Below are 13417 nucleotides of genomic sequence, written 5' to 3' on the forward strand. Positions count from 1 at the left end.
CAGAGGGATTCCAAGGGAGTTTTGTGTAAATGTCAAATAGTTGACCTCATTATGGGCAGAACGCTGTATTTTGGTGTATAGGGAAGATAAAGAAAGAGGTAGAGAAGAGATTGTCCTGTTTTCAGGAGTTTATAACCCAGTTGTGTCAGGAGTTCATAAGCCAATTGACGCAGCAAAAGAAAAAAAATTGAATATTTCGATTATGATTCACAAATTATAGGACAAATTGTAATTTATTCATCAACTTAATAATCTTAAATTAAGTGGGATTAGCACCCCCATTTTACAGATGAGGATTTAAGGGTTGAGAAAATGGAGTGCTTTAGATAAGGCTAAAGGGAAATGAGAGAACAATTTTCTTTCCTGTGGCTCATATCTGGAAATACTGGAACCCAGCTTTCCGATTATGGGCAGAAAACAGTTGGTTTGGCTTGCTGGGGATTGGAGTAATATCTTAGAACAGAGCTTCTGAAACTCGGTGTGAACGGGATTCCCCCGGAGGCCTTGTTAAAATGCAGATTCTGATTCTGGAGGTCTAGGATGAGTCTTCTTTCTGGCAAGCTTGTAGTCGATGGTGATGGCACTGATCTGCTGTCACACTTTTAGTATCACGGCCTCAGGATATCATGGTGACAACAGTTGTACCCATGCTTGTGACAATGGAACTTCTGGTTACAACTGAAAGCAGCTTTTGCAGAGAAACTCAATATGGGACAATTAACCTTTTATACAGCTTGAGAAAATGTGAGCTGTGGCTAGCAGAATGGGCCACTGAGCAAAGAGCTAATAGAGGGAAATGTCCAAGCCGCTGGTGGCAGGTGGTGGCGGTGATGGGGGCTAGGGATTGAGCTACTGGGAAAAACCTGAGCCTTTTCCTTCCAGGGAAACCACGATTTATACTTGTTGATGTGGCTCCTGGCCCAGGAGAGAATCTCCGAGTTGCCGGGTCTCACTACCTGCCTTTTCTAGCACAAGTGGGCTGACATTAGCTCTGGACTGGCTGCCCGCCAATTCCTGGGAGAGCCTCTGCCTTTCCTACCTCCTTCCCCACCTTAACAGCTAAATGATAAGCCAGGTAATTCCCAAAGAGGCCTCCCCTCCCACTCCTAATGTGTCATGACTTGGCCCTACCCTGCTGGTCTCTCCAAGCATCTCCTGGGACTGACCTCTGGTCTACTTCTGTCGGAAGCTGGCCCTCCCCAGGGCAGATGAGCCAAGTGCACTCCCTGCTGCCACACCTGAGCACCTGCACCTGAGCACCTGTGGCTGGCTCTTCCCCCTCACCGCACCCCACCCCGAAAACTGATTCAGGCAGATGTCCATTCAGTGTTGATCAGTTTACAGTCTCTCCTCTCCGCATTCTCTTAACCTCAAACATTAGGTGAAGGGCAGAAAGCTAGCCCAGGATTGAACGGCAAATAGCCTCTTTGCCAGGTCTGATCTGCAAAGGAAAATTTGAGCCCTGCAGGTGGGAAGGATTTGGATCCTGAAATTTCTCTTAAAGTTGGAAGGCTGCAGTGCCAGGCCCAATGCACAGGGCTCAAGACAAGAATATTCAGACACCCTCCTTTGAACTCAAATGGGGTTCCCAGGGCAGGCCTCCTGTTTTGGGCGAGGGCTGTGGCTGGGCTGGCCAGGTGTCATCCATGCTTAGGCTTTTTGCCCACATGGCTAGAAGCAGGGAAGAAAAGTGAAGAGAGCAGAAAGCTGGTTCAGAACAAAGCTAGTCTCAAATTTCAGATGACTTGCTAAGGAGATTTTAGGCTCCCAGGGGCAGAATGCTTTGCATATAGACAACTTGCAAATGAGCGGTCTGTTTGACTAGACAGAGTGCTACAGTTCTGCTTATAAAAAAGTGCCAATGCATTTTTAATTTTCACATTGTTTTTACATAAATTTGCACATTGGGCTCGAGAGGTTTTACAGTCAAGTACTGGAATGATTCACAATTAATTAGTACACTTAACTTCAGCTATATTCAAATCCAGACACTGACAGTATCTAAATATATAAAAATCATTCTATTTAATTGTAACACGGAGTTGGGAACAGACGCACACCTGAGAGGAGTAGTCAGGAGGCTGGGGCTTGATTTTCATTGTCATCCTTCTCAGTCATTTCTGCACCATTTCATCACACTCTGCGCATGCAGGCCACCCTGCAAGAAACCAGGAGCCGATTCCTGCTTCTGGCCGCCTGGGTGCAGACATGAGAATTGTGGTTTAATTTGACATCCCAGGCTTCCCTTTGGTTTCTGTATATCAATTGGAGGACGCCAGGGTTTAATAGCTTTCTATCATGTTTGCCCTGAAGTTCACATGATAAAAGATGAGCTTTCTATCTTCTGTTGTGTTTCATCAGAAATGGCTCTATTCAGATCAATGGCCGTCTCGGATTTGAGTGATTCCGTTAAGCGCTTTCCTGTGACTGAGGTTGTCCCCCTCTCTCTCCTCTCTAGTTCCTTCCTACAGACTGATCTTTTATGGAACCTGAAAGTTCCACAGTTAGAGCTCTTTGGAGTTACCAGACCTTCTTTAGGACAAAAAGGTACTCTGGGGAGAATGGCCTGCGAATGACTGACTCTTCATTCTTGAGGGATTGGAGGAAAAAGGCAGCATAGTATTGAGGAGAGAAAGCAGGATAGAAGAACCAGGAGTCTACTGGATGGAAAATGCACTGGGCTTGGAGTCAGAACTGGGTTCTAGATCTGCTTCTTTTGAAAATACTGTTCAGGCTATTAAGGTTTTTATGAATGAATGTGAATCCTTATGAAACGTCTGTAGGATGGTCCCACCACTTTGGAAAATGATTATAGCTGAGTATCCACATGTCCTCTGACCCAGTCATTCCAGCCCTTGAGAAGAGGTCATGAGAGAAGAAGGCTGGGAGTAAAGATGGAAGAATTTGGGGGATATACAGCTAGGAAGTGCATAGGTGGATGGATAGTTCACTTTTGAGGGACTGTGTTAAGGAAAAAAACTCTTCCTGAGTCCACAAGGGATGTGGTTTCAAAGGCAGAAATATCCCAGCACCATGCCTCCATCCATGCCCGCGTCAGAGAATGTAAAGTTCTATGTCTAAGTTTTCCAAGCTCGGGCTAGGTAGAAATTCCAGGTGAGCATCTTTGTTCAAAAAGCCCACCAAAAGCTCTGGGAGGAGGGCGCACTATTGTGGGCCAGGCAGCCAATCCAGGTTCAGAGTCTAAGATCAATCACCCCAGAGGAAGTTTGAAAGAACTCCTTTCATTGGACAAGAACATGAATGAGCCAGGAGTAACTCCAGGGTGAAAACTCCACGGCTCCTCACGTGGATCCCCTTCCATGGCAGCGTGGGAACTGTCTCTCCTTCTCTCTCTTTCTCTCTCTCTGCCTAATAAATCGCTCTCTGCCAACTCTCTGCCTAATAAATCGCTTTCTGAAAAACTCTTTGGGTCCACGATATTTATTGAAGCTCACCGTACTTCCCAGGGACCCTTCCCCCATTCTTGGGGTCAGAGAGGCCAAGGACCTGGGCACCTCGGGGAAAACATTGCAATGGGGAGGGAGCTGAGTGGCCCCCATTCCAATCAGGAAACTGGTGCTGCTGCTCCCATCCCGGCTACACCTTCAGCATTTTAGCAAAGGTTGGCTCTGTTAATCATCGTATGTCTTACTTATTTTGTTATTGTTGTCAAACGTTTTCTAAATATCTGAAAACATTAAACTCTCTGAACCTATAATTAAATACTTTTTGGTTAATCATTCCTAGATAAACCTTCAAGCAAATCCTCTTCACAGACGGCAACTTTTGCACGCTTTCTGGTTCACTAGTAACAGGAAATCTCAAAGTAGAAAATTAATCAATGTATTTTGCCAATAGCTCCTGTTGTCTCTTGCAGGCATGACAAATGTTTTGTTACTCACATTTTTGTCTTTGCTTTTAGAATGTGGATGAATAGCGAATTCCTGTAAATCCATGACCTTGCGGTGGCTGATTGTGTTATTGCTCACAGTTAATTGCTTCCTACTCCTCCGTAATGAGATTCTACAGCCACACCTGTTGAGACTGACTTGCAGTGATTCCCTGTTGAAGGAGTAGCCACTTTATTTATTTTTTGTCTTTTTTTGTGGGGTAGGGGACTGAATCTTGCTCTGTCACCCAGGCCGGAGTGCAGTGGTGTGATCACAGCTCACTGTAGCCTCCATTGCCCAGGCTCAAGCAATTCTCCCACCTCACTCTCTCTACTAGCCGGGACCACAGGCATGCACTATCATGCCTGACTAACTTTTTAATTTTTTGTAAAGATGAGCGGGGGTGGGATGGGGTTGGAGGGTGTGCTGGAGAGAGTCTCACTATATTGCCCAGAGTGATCTCAAACTCCTGGGCTGGAGCAGTCCTCTCATCTTGGCTTCCTAAAGTTCTGGGATTATAGGCACCGGCCACCACACCTGCCCAGAATAGCCAATTGTCAAGCATTAGTGTTAAACCATGGGTTTGCTTTGGCCAAGTAAGTTATAGTGATAGCAATGGGTATGCTGCTTCCAGGGAGAAACTCCTAAAATCATTGCATGTTTGCACAACGTTTTTCCCATTCTTTCCCCTTTGAAAGTGAGTGGCAAATCTCAGTTAAAAGCTGTTCCCTCATCTGTTTGTAGAATGAGAAGATGCATGGAGCAGAGCCTCGGAAGCCACAGAAACATGAGGTTGTGCTGTAGACAACAGGGAGCGTGGGGACTTTTGTAATATGGTATAAAATAGTAAAAACTGACTGTTACTTATCTGCTGTGATTTTCAAGCTAATCAGATCAACATTTTCTGTTAGTTTGTAGGAATTACCCATTATAGGTTAATTGTGTTCCCACAAAATTCATGAATGGGAAGTTCTAATCCCTACTACCTCAGAATGTAATAATATTTGGAGATAAGGTCTTTCAAGTGCTGGTTAAGTTATAATATGGCTCTTAGGGTGGTGTCCTCAGAAAAAAAGGGCATTTGGACACATTGAGAGACATGGGGAATGCCTGCCAATCTATCTCTGGTGATGTTTTCCATCTTAAAGTAAATTTTATTGTTTTTTAAAAATATGATGTACTAGTCTGTTCTCATGCTGCTAATAAAGACATATCTGAGACTGGATAATTTATAATGGACTCACAGTTTCACATGGCTAGGGTGGCCTCACAATGATGGGGGAGAAGCAAGAGACGTCTTACATGGTGGCAGGCAAGAGAGCATGTGCTGGGGAGCTCCCATTTATAAAACCATCAGATCTGTGAGACTTATTCTCAGGAGAACAGTATGGAGGAAACTGCCCCAATGATTATCAATGATCTCCATCTGGCCCCACCCTTGACACATGGTGATTATTATAATTCAAGGTGAGATTTGGGTGGAGACACAGAGCCAAACCATGTCAATGACTACAGCAGATTTCTCCTTGTAGTGCTTGTGTGGAATATCTTTTTGTGTCCTTTTATTTGTAATCTTTCTTTTTCTTTAAATTTAAGCTGTTTTTTTAACAGCAATGTAGAGTTTATTTATTCTGAAAATTCCTTTCACTTAATTTTTGATATAATTTATTGTATATCTGGGTTTAAATCTTTAGTTTTATCAAATACTTCCTATTTGAATACATATTTGATGTTCCCTTTTCTTTCTTGCCTTGGTTTTATTATTTTCTTTATTTTTATTTTATTTTTAAATATATATTTTATTGCACTTTATGTTATGGGGTACATGTGCAGAACATGCATGATTGTTGCATGGGTACATACATGGCAGTGTGGTTTGCTGCCTCCATCCCCATCACCTATATCTGGCATTTCTCCCCATGTTATCCCTCCCCAACTCCCTACCCCATGCTATCCCTCCCCTAGTTTCCCCCAACAGACCCCAGTGTGTGATGCTCCCCTTCTTGTGTCCATGTGTTCTCATTGTTCAACACGCGCCTATGAGTGAGAACATGTGGTGTTTGATTTTCTGTTCTTGTGGCAGTTTGCTGAGAATGATGGTTTCCAGATTCACCTATGTCCCTACAAAGGACATGAACTCATCATTTTTTATGGCTGCATAGTAGTCCATAGTGTATATGTGCAACATTTTCCTTGTCCAGTCTATCATCGTTGGGCAGTTGGGTTGGCTCCAGGTCTTTGCTATTGTAAACAGTGCCGCTGTGAACATACGTGTGCATGTGTCTTTATAATAGAATGATTTATAATCCTTTGGGTATATACCCAGTAATGGGATTGCTGGGTCAAATGGAATGTCTATTTGTAGATCCTTGAAGAATCACCACACTGTGATTTCTGAGTTGCTTACTCTATTTTATAGATCATTTTAAATATTTTTTCCATCCTTTATTTTGAATCTATTCTTCTGGTCTGTCTACCAGTTCTCTAAATCTATTTTCATTCTGCTGTTTATTCTGCTGCTAAGCTAATCGATATGTTTCTAATTTCAATTATTGTACCTTTTATTTCCAGAATTTTCATTTTTTTAAGCTGTCTAGTTCTCTGATGAAAATTTTGTTTGTGATCTTCTTGAACACAGTAAGCAGACTTCCTAAAAATACAGACTCTCCAGTATCTGGAAACACCATGGATCTGATTCTATTGTCTTTTTTCCATACTGGGTTTCATTTATGTTGGTCTGTCTCCTTGCTTATTTAAAAAAATTATATAGCAGACTCCAATCACTGTCTTCTATTCCCAAAACATTATCAGCTGTGCAGTGAATTCTCTCTACTGTCTCTTCTAGAATTCACAAGAACAATCCTTGGGGAAAAATGGGTTCTACTGTTTGTTTAACCTCTTTGGTTATCTCTATTTCTTATCTTATTAGCTCTCTATTATCTTCAAACAGATTATTTTTAAAGATTTCTACAGCTATTTTCACCTCATGGAAATGTTGGTCAAAAATGCTTACTCTGCTTTAACTGGAGTACTTTTATATTGATGAATTATCATGTTTCTTTTTAGTGTTACTTTCCTTTCATCCTTTTATTGATTGACATCCATATGTGAATTTATTTCTGTCAATGAGTTAGTCAATCAGAATTTGCAATTAATGAGCAAACTTTATTTTGAGAAAAATCTGATAAGTCTTACTAGTAAGCATCATCTCCAACCTTACCATGTAGTTTATTGCTGGCTGCTGTCTATCTTTGATTCTTACCATTGTATTTTGTTTTATGCTCAAATAGTCACTAAACATTGTAGGTATGACTGTACTTAGATTTTATGTTAGTCCATTCCCCTTATTTGATAGAAGTGGGGGTTGCTATTGCATATCTTGAGGAACATTCTATTTATTCCTTTTAAACTACCCTTTTCTCATCTTCAAAGATAATCTCTTCAAGGAAGACTAATTTCAACCAGCCAGCTGACAGGAAAGAAGGGTCAGAGGTGGAAACTTCTCACTCTTATTATGAGTTGATTGTTCACTCTTTATACTATGTGATCTTCCAGTAAACTTGTCTTTAAATTATGTTGATATGTACAAACTACTGCAAGAAAACTTAATTCTCAGGGTTCTAAGAAGAGACATTAGAGATGTAAAGAGGAATATGATATATAACTAAATGTAAAAAAGAACAATCATTTTAATTTTTATACATCAGTTGTACTAAATATTGTCACTATTGCCAACTCCTCTGGTATTTGGAACATAGTAATTGAACTGAATTATAGAGTGAGTGAAACTGATGATATTATGTAGGAAAGCCTTGTTTAAAAATATCTGCTCTTGTGTCAGTTTGCTGAGAATGATGTTTTCCAGGTTCATCCATGTCCCTACAAAGGACAGGAACTCATCGTTTTTGATGGCTGCATAATATTCTATGGTGTATATGTGCCACATTTTCCCTGTCCAGTCTATCTACGCAACAATCTTGCATGTTCTTCACATGTACCCCAAAACCTAAAATGCAATTAAAAAAAAACAAATCAAAAGCCAACAATAGCAAATATATATATCTCTGATCCCCGTCTCTACTAAAATTGCAAAAATTAGACAGGTGTTGTGGTGCATGCCTGTAGTCCCAGCTACTCAGGAGGCTAATGTAGGAGAGTTGCTTGAACCCAGGAGGCAGAGATTGCAGTGAGTTTAGGTCATGCCACCGCACTCCAGCCTGGGCAACAGAGCGAGACTCTGCTTCAAAAAAATAAATAAATAAATAAAACCTGTGTTCTGGTAAAATGTATATTTTGAAAAATCAATGGGTGTCAATTCCCATCAAGCATTGTAAGACCCAACAATTTACTCACATATGGGCTTGATTTTCCTGTGGCATGTTTCATTTCCACAAACAGAAAATCTCATTGATTTGGAAGTTATTGATCAGAATGTCCTTCTCTGTTACCGAGTGCTGAAAAGGAAGAGCAGCGCTTCTCAGATATGTTTGGAACTCCAAAAATCTCCGCTACATCTTAAAGAATATTACTCTGGAATTTTGGACTGTCTGCAAAGTTGCTGCAGTCCCAATAAATGTTAAAAAGTTTAACTACAATTTATTGCATCTGTTTCATTGAGGGTTGTCTTAATATTTGATAATTATTGAGGAGAGCTTTTGAATTTTTGCTGCATATGTGGGAGAATACAAATATGATTATTATTATTTTGCTGTAAGAATTCCTTTTTATTCCAAGCAGTAGATCACCTTTTGGGTTTCTATCACTCAGGAAGTGGTAGAGGGTTTGCATAGCTAAGCAGGAGGATAGGGTCTCTCAGTGAATGTCTTAGCTTCTGGTTTGCTGGTGCAGAGTGGTTGTAGTTTATCAACTTTCCAATGACTGATTCCTTAAATCAATTCATAAGACAGTGATATTTGAACCACAATGCCAAATAATTATTAATTACAATGGAGAAAATTTATTTCTGGTGGTCTGTATCCACATACCTCCTTTGTAGTGTCAGGATACCTTAGGGGTACTCAGAATTTTGCTTGCTTATATGAACAAAGGGAGATAGCTAATCTTAAAATCTGTTTGTTTTTTTCATGCTATGTAAAATCCAGAGAGCTCTCCCTGCCTTTTAGATTTCTCAACTCTAGTGAGCTTTAGAGAGAGCAGCATGTCTGTTCCTATAATTCAGTCTTGCTTTCTTCTGAATAATCCTTGATAAACAAAGAGGAATTTCTCTGCTTTGCACTTGCCTTTATTTGACCTTTGCTGAACATTGCCTTGATGTTTATGCATCTCTTTTTTCAGAATAATAATCCCATTGAACATTTTCTGAATAACTAGTTAAGTCTTTTCTGGGATAGTCTACTCTCATGCCACTAATAAAGACAAACCCGAGGCTGAATAATTTATAAAGAAAGAGGTTTAATTGACTCACAGTTCCACATGGGTGGGGAGGCCTCACAATCATGGTGGAAGAGCAAGAGATGTCTTATATGGCAGCAGGCAAGAGAGAGCTTGTGCAGGGGAATTCCCCTTTTTAAAACCATCATATCCCATGAGACAGATTCACTATCATGAGAACAGCATGGGAAAGACCTGCCTCCATGATTCAATTACCTCCCACCAGGCTCCTCTCATAACACATGGAAATTATGGGAACTACAATTCGAGATGGGATTTGGGTGGGGACACAGCCAACCCATATCATAGACACTGCTTTTTGAGGATTTTACCTAAAAACATTGTCTTTCTGAAGACTTTTACAATAAATCTATCTTTTCCTTGACATATTTATTTTACTGATTTAATTTGCAGAAGATAACCATCTTAGGTATTTGGTGGGCATTATCTATTTTATAGATTATGTTCATAAGTTAATATACACAAACATATTTACATATTTCATATCGTCTCTCAGAATAATAATTTTTACCCCTAAAATTACCTAATCTTTTTCTCAAATGAAGAAAGAAAGAAGATCATTCCTTTGAAATAAAAATTGCATTTGTGTAGTTGGGAGACTTTCTTGAATGATATCTTGAAACTAAAGAGGGAAATAATTACTAAAAGGAATCCATACTTATTCCCTGTCCAAATGTAGTAAGTAAAGAATGACTGGACTGTGTTTCATCTTTGGAGCCATGTGTGAAAAGTGGTACAGAAAGACTTGGCTTAGTCCCAGTAGTAGTGTGAATCTGTGTAGGAGAAGCCAGTGGCAGGTTGTCCCCAGGTATCTCTGTATCATTTTAAGAGCCTCTACTGGGAAGCAAGAATTAGAAGAACAGGCAATTGAAATGAATAAATAGCAATAGGGTTAAATAAGAAGTCTTCAGGTCCTCAAAAAATGAAAAATGGAATTACCATACATTCCAGCATTCCCATTTATGGGCATATATCCAAAAGAATTGGAAACAGTATCTCAAAGAGTTATTTGCATATTCATGTTTCAGTGCACCATTATTCACAATAGCCAAGAGCTGGAAGCAACTTAAATGAACATGGACAGATGTGTGGCTAACGAGATGTGGTGTATATCTATGGAATATTATGGAGCTTTGAAACAGAAGGAAGTCCCATCATATGCTATGGCATGGATGAATCTTGGAAACATTCTGCTAAGTGAAATAAGCCAGTCACAAAAGGACAACTTCTGCAATTCCTCTTACAGGAGGAATTTAGAGTAGTCAGACTCTTAAAAACAAAACATAGAAAACTGGTTGCCAGGGGCTGTGGGAGGGGAAAATAGGGAGTTGTTGTTCAGTGGGTGTATAGTTTTAGTTTTGCAGGATGGAAAGTTCTAGAGATCTGTTACACAACAATGTAAATACAGTTAACACTGTGCACTTAAAAATGGGCAAGATGGTAAATTTTATGTTACATATTTTTTCAAACACAATTTAAACATGAAAGGATTGTCTTGGATTGTATTGCTTTTCTCCAGCTTCAGACCGACACCAGGATACTTGCCACCCCCATCACACCTCTACATTGTCCTGTGGGACCTCACACTTCTCCTGGTCTTGCTTTCATTGCATGTGGATTTTCCTGTCCACAGTTCTCGGTTCACTACGTTATCAAAGAGTTAGAAGGCAGAGTGCTGAGACATTTAGAGGAGACAAAAGCTTTGCTTGTTTGGGAGAGGTGGAGAATACTTGCTTTCAAAATCTTTCCTGATCTTGGCCTCGTTTTCTTGTTATTTACCAGTAAGTCCCGGGGATAATGTTTGGGTGGACACAGAGTCTGTGAACTCCTAGGAGATACCGTCCAAGCACCCAGGCTGAAGGCTCTGGAGGAGCTAATATAGAGTGTATGAGAGAGGGGTGTGTGAACTAGACAACCTTTAAAGTTCTTTCAACCTCTGAGATTCTACTTTGCCCCTCAAATCTATTTATCTTTTATTGTCATAAACACAGGCTTTTGTGACACATTTACTCAAGATGTCCCTGTTGACATTTTATATTTTTCTAAATGTCATGCTCTTATCCATTGTATATGAAATTTATATTAATTTCTATATGGGACAATTTATACAAAGTAAGAGGGCTTTGTATGGTTTTGAGATTCTGAAAATTTTGATTTATATTAGGTATTACACCAGATTTTCTGTAATAACTTCCCATTTCTGCATTATCTTCTGACTTTGAAAGTGAAGGAGGCCATAAACTATATTTTACAGTTAAAAGGCCTTTAAAAAATATCAATAGAGTCTTAGCTTTGGTATCAGTGTGCCATCTAGGGACAAACAGTCCTGTCTCAACAATTTTATTTATTTTACTTATCTTAACACATAATTTATTAGCAAAGACTCCACGAAGCTAGCCTTCTCCTAATGTAATGCATTAATCTAAGTGGGACATGGACACTGAGGCCAAACCACAACAACCTGCATTATTCAAAGCAGGACAATTATTTCCTGAAGATGAAAGTCCCTTTATGAGCACTGTCAATTTTTCATCTTTTTTTCCATAGTAAAACTGTTTTTTTATCTGGTTCCTCTTGGTATCCCAGGTGGTAGCTAACGTTTAAATCATGACATATTTGCTAGAAATCCCATCTATCAAGAAGTAGGAACAGGCAGTACTGCGTTGAGAGAAAGGGGACTTGTAGTGGATTCAAAATAATTTTATGTTTTAAGTATCCTCCTTCTATACAAATGGAAAGTGGATATTTTTAACATTCATCAATGGCTTCACACAGAACACGTTTTGGAAGTCACTTAGGCTTTATAACATTCAGCATACTTACATGTGAATTTTTATAGATAGGCAGTTAAGTCACAACACTCAATACCTAGGACTTCTCTCGTGTGTTAGATTTCCTCAAAGTGTCTTAGCAAATGTTCATAAATGTTTTGATTTATTTTAACTCCACAGTGGCTTACCTTAAAGTAAACAGTCACCTGGAAAAGCTTTTATGACTCTGCTTTCCTAGTGAGAGCGGATTTGCTATTGTCCAGTAGAAAGCCGTATGGGTGGGTATGGAGTTGACCCTTGGAATCAGACATTAGACTGCAGCACAGACCGGAATGACTTGCATTGGCTGCAATGAAGGAACATGCAATGGACAAACAAATGCTTTCATTATGTTAGATGGCACCGTTTTGGCTTCCTTCTCTTTGACATTTCTTCCCCTTGAATTAGAGGGAAGTCTGCCTGGTTCATTTGTGGATCATCAGAAATATAATAAGGATAGCTCTTTTAAAATATAAAATTTAAAAAGAACATATCTATAGAAAATTCTAGAAGCTTATTAATTTTCATTATTAATGTCACCTCTATTACTTATTACAGAGTGGCAACAGAACAATCTGGAGCCAGACCACTGGGTCTGAATCTCAGCACCCCCGCACCTTTCCTACTTATCTAACTTGGGGCAAATGAACGAAAGCATTTTGTGTCTCTGTTTCCACTTTAGTAAAACGGGTCATAAATTGTACCTAGTTCATGATGACAGCATGAGGATTAAATGACCGTTCAAAGAACATGGAGCAAAGCTTGTCACATTTAGCTTATTGAAAAAGGCAGTTTCTTACTTTGGTTAAAGAGAAACAAACCAAACCCAGCCCTGTGGTTAGCTTTCTAATAGCTCCAGTGATGGGTAAGTGAATGGAAAAAAGGCTTTCATTACATGAAAATAAATAAATATTAAGTGCCTACTATAAGCAAAGTAGTACACTAGGGAGAGGCTTAGAAGTGAAAGGTGTAGCTCCAAATGCTGATGGGTGATGCAGTTAGACAAGAGACAAGAGGGAGAGGCTCACTGGGGGTCTCCTGTAATGCCCTGTGCATCTCTCTCATAGCTCTATGTGTCATTCTTGCTGGTTTCAAGGGTACCCTCTGCCTTTTAACAACAGGCTCTTTGTTTTAGCCCTAGTGCCTTACAGTTCCTGGAGGAGACTAGGTGTTCAACTCGTATTTGTTGATTGAATGAATAAATGCATGAATCCTTTTGAAAAAAAAAATGGCCATGAAACTATTCACTAAAGAAGTGAGATTTGATATAGGCTTTGAATGTTGAGGGAATTTGCATAAGAGTTG

General features: G+C 39.8%; 1 long non-coding RNA gene across 1 annotated transcript; it reads right to left on the minus strand.

Annotated features, from left to right (window-relative positions):
* Positions 1–5066: 5066 nt before the first annotated feature.
* Positions 5067–9338, minus strand: LOC116528783. The gene is made up of 3 exons (XR_004259196.1): positions 9258–9338; positions 8097–8107; positions 5067–5080 (listed from the first exon to the last, which is right to left on the minus strand). It is a non-coding gene; the product is annotated as an uncharacterized LOC116528783 (long non-coding RNA).
* Positions 9339–13417: the final 4079 nt, after the last annotated feature.

The sequence above is a fragment of the Sapajus apella genome, unplaced genomic scaffold, assembly GCF_009761245.1.
Source record: "Sapajus apella isolate SASKATOON/1434 unplaced genomic scaffold, GSC_monkey_1.0 scaffold60, whole genome shotgun sequence".
In the NCBI taxonomy this organism is placed as follows: Eukaryota; Metazoa; Chordata; class Mammalia; order Primates; family Cebidae; genus Sapajus; species Sapajus apella.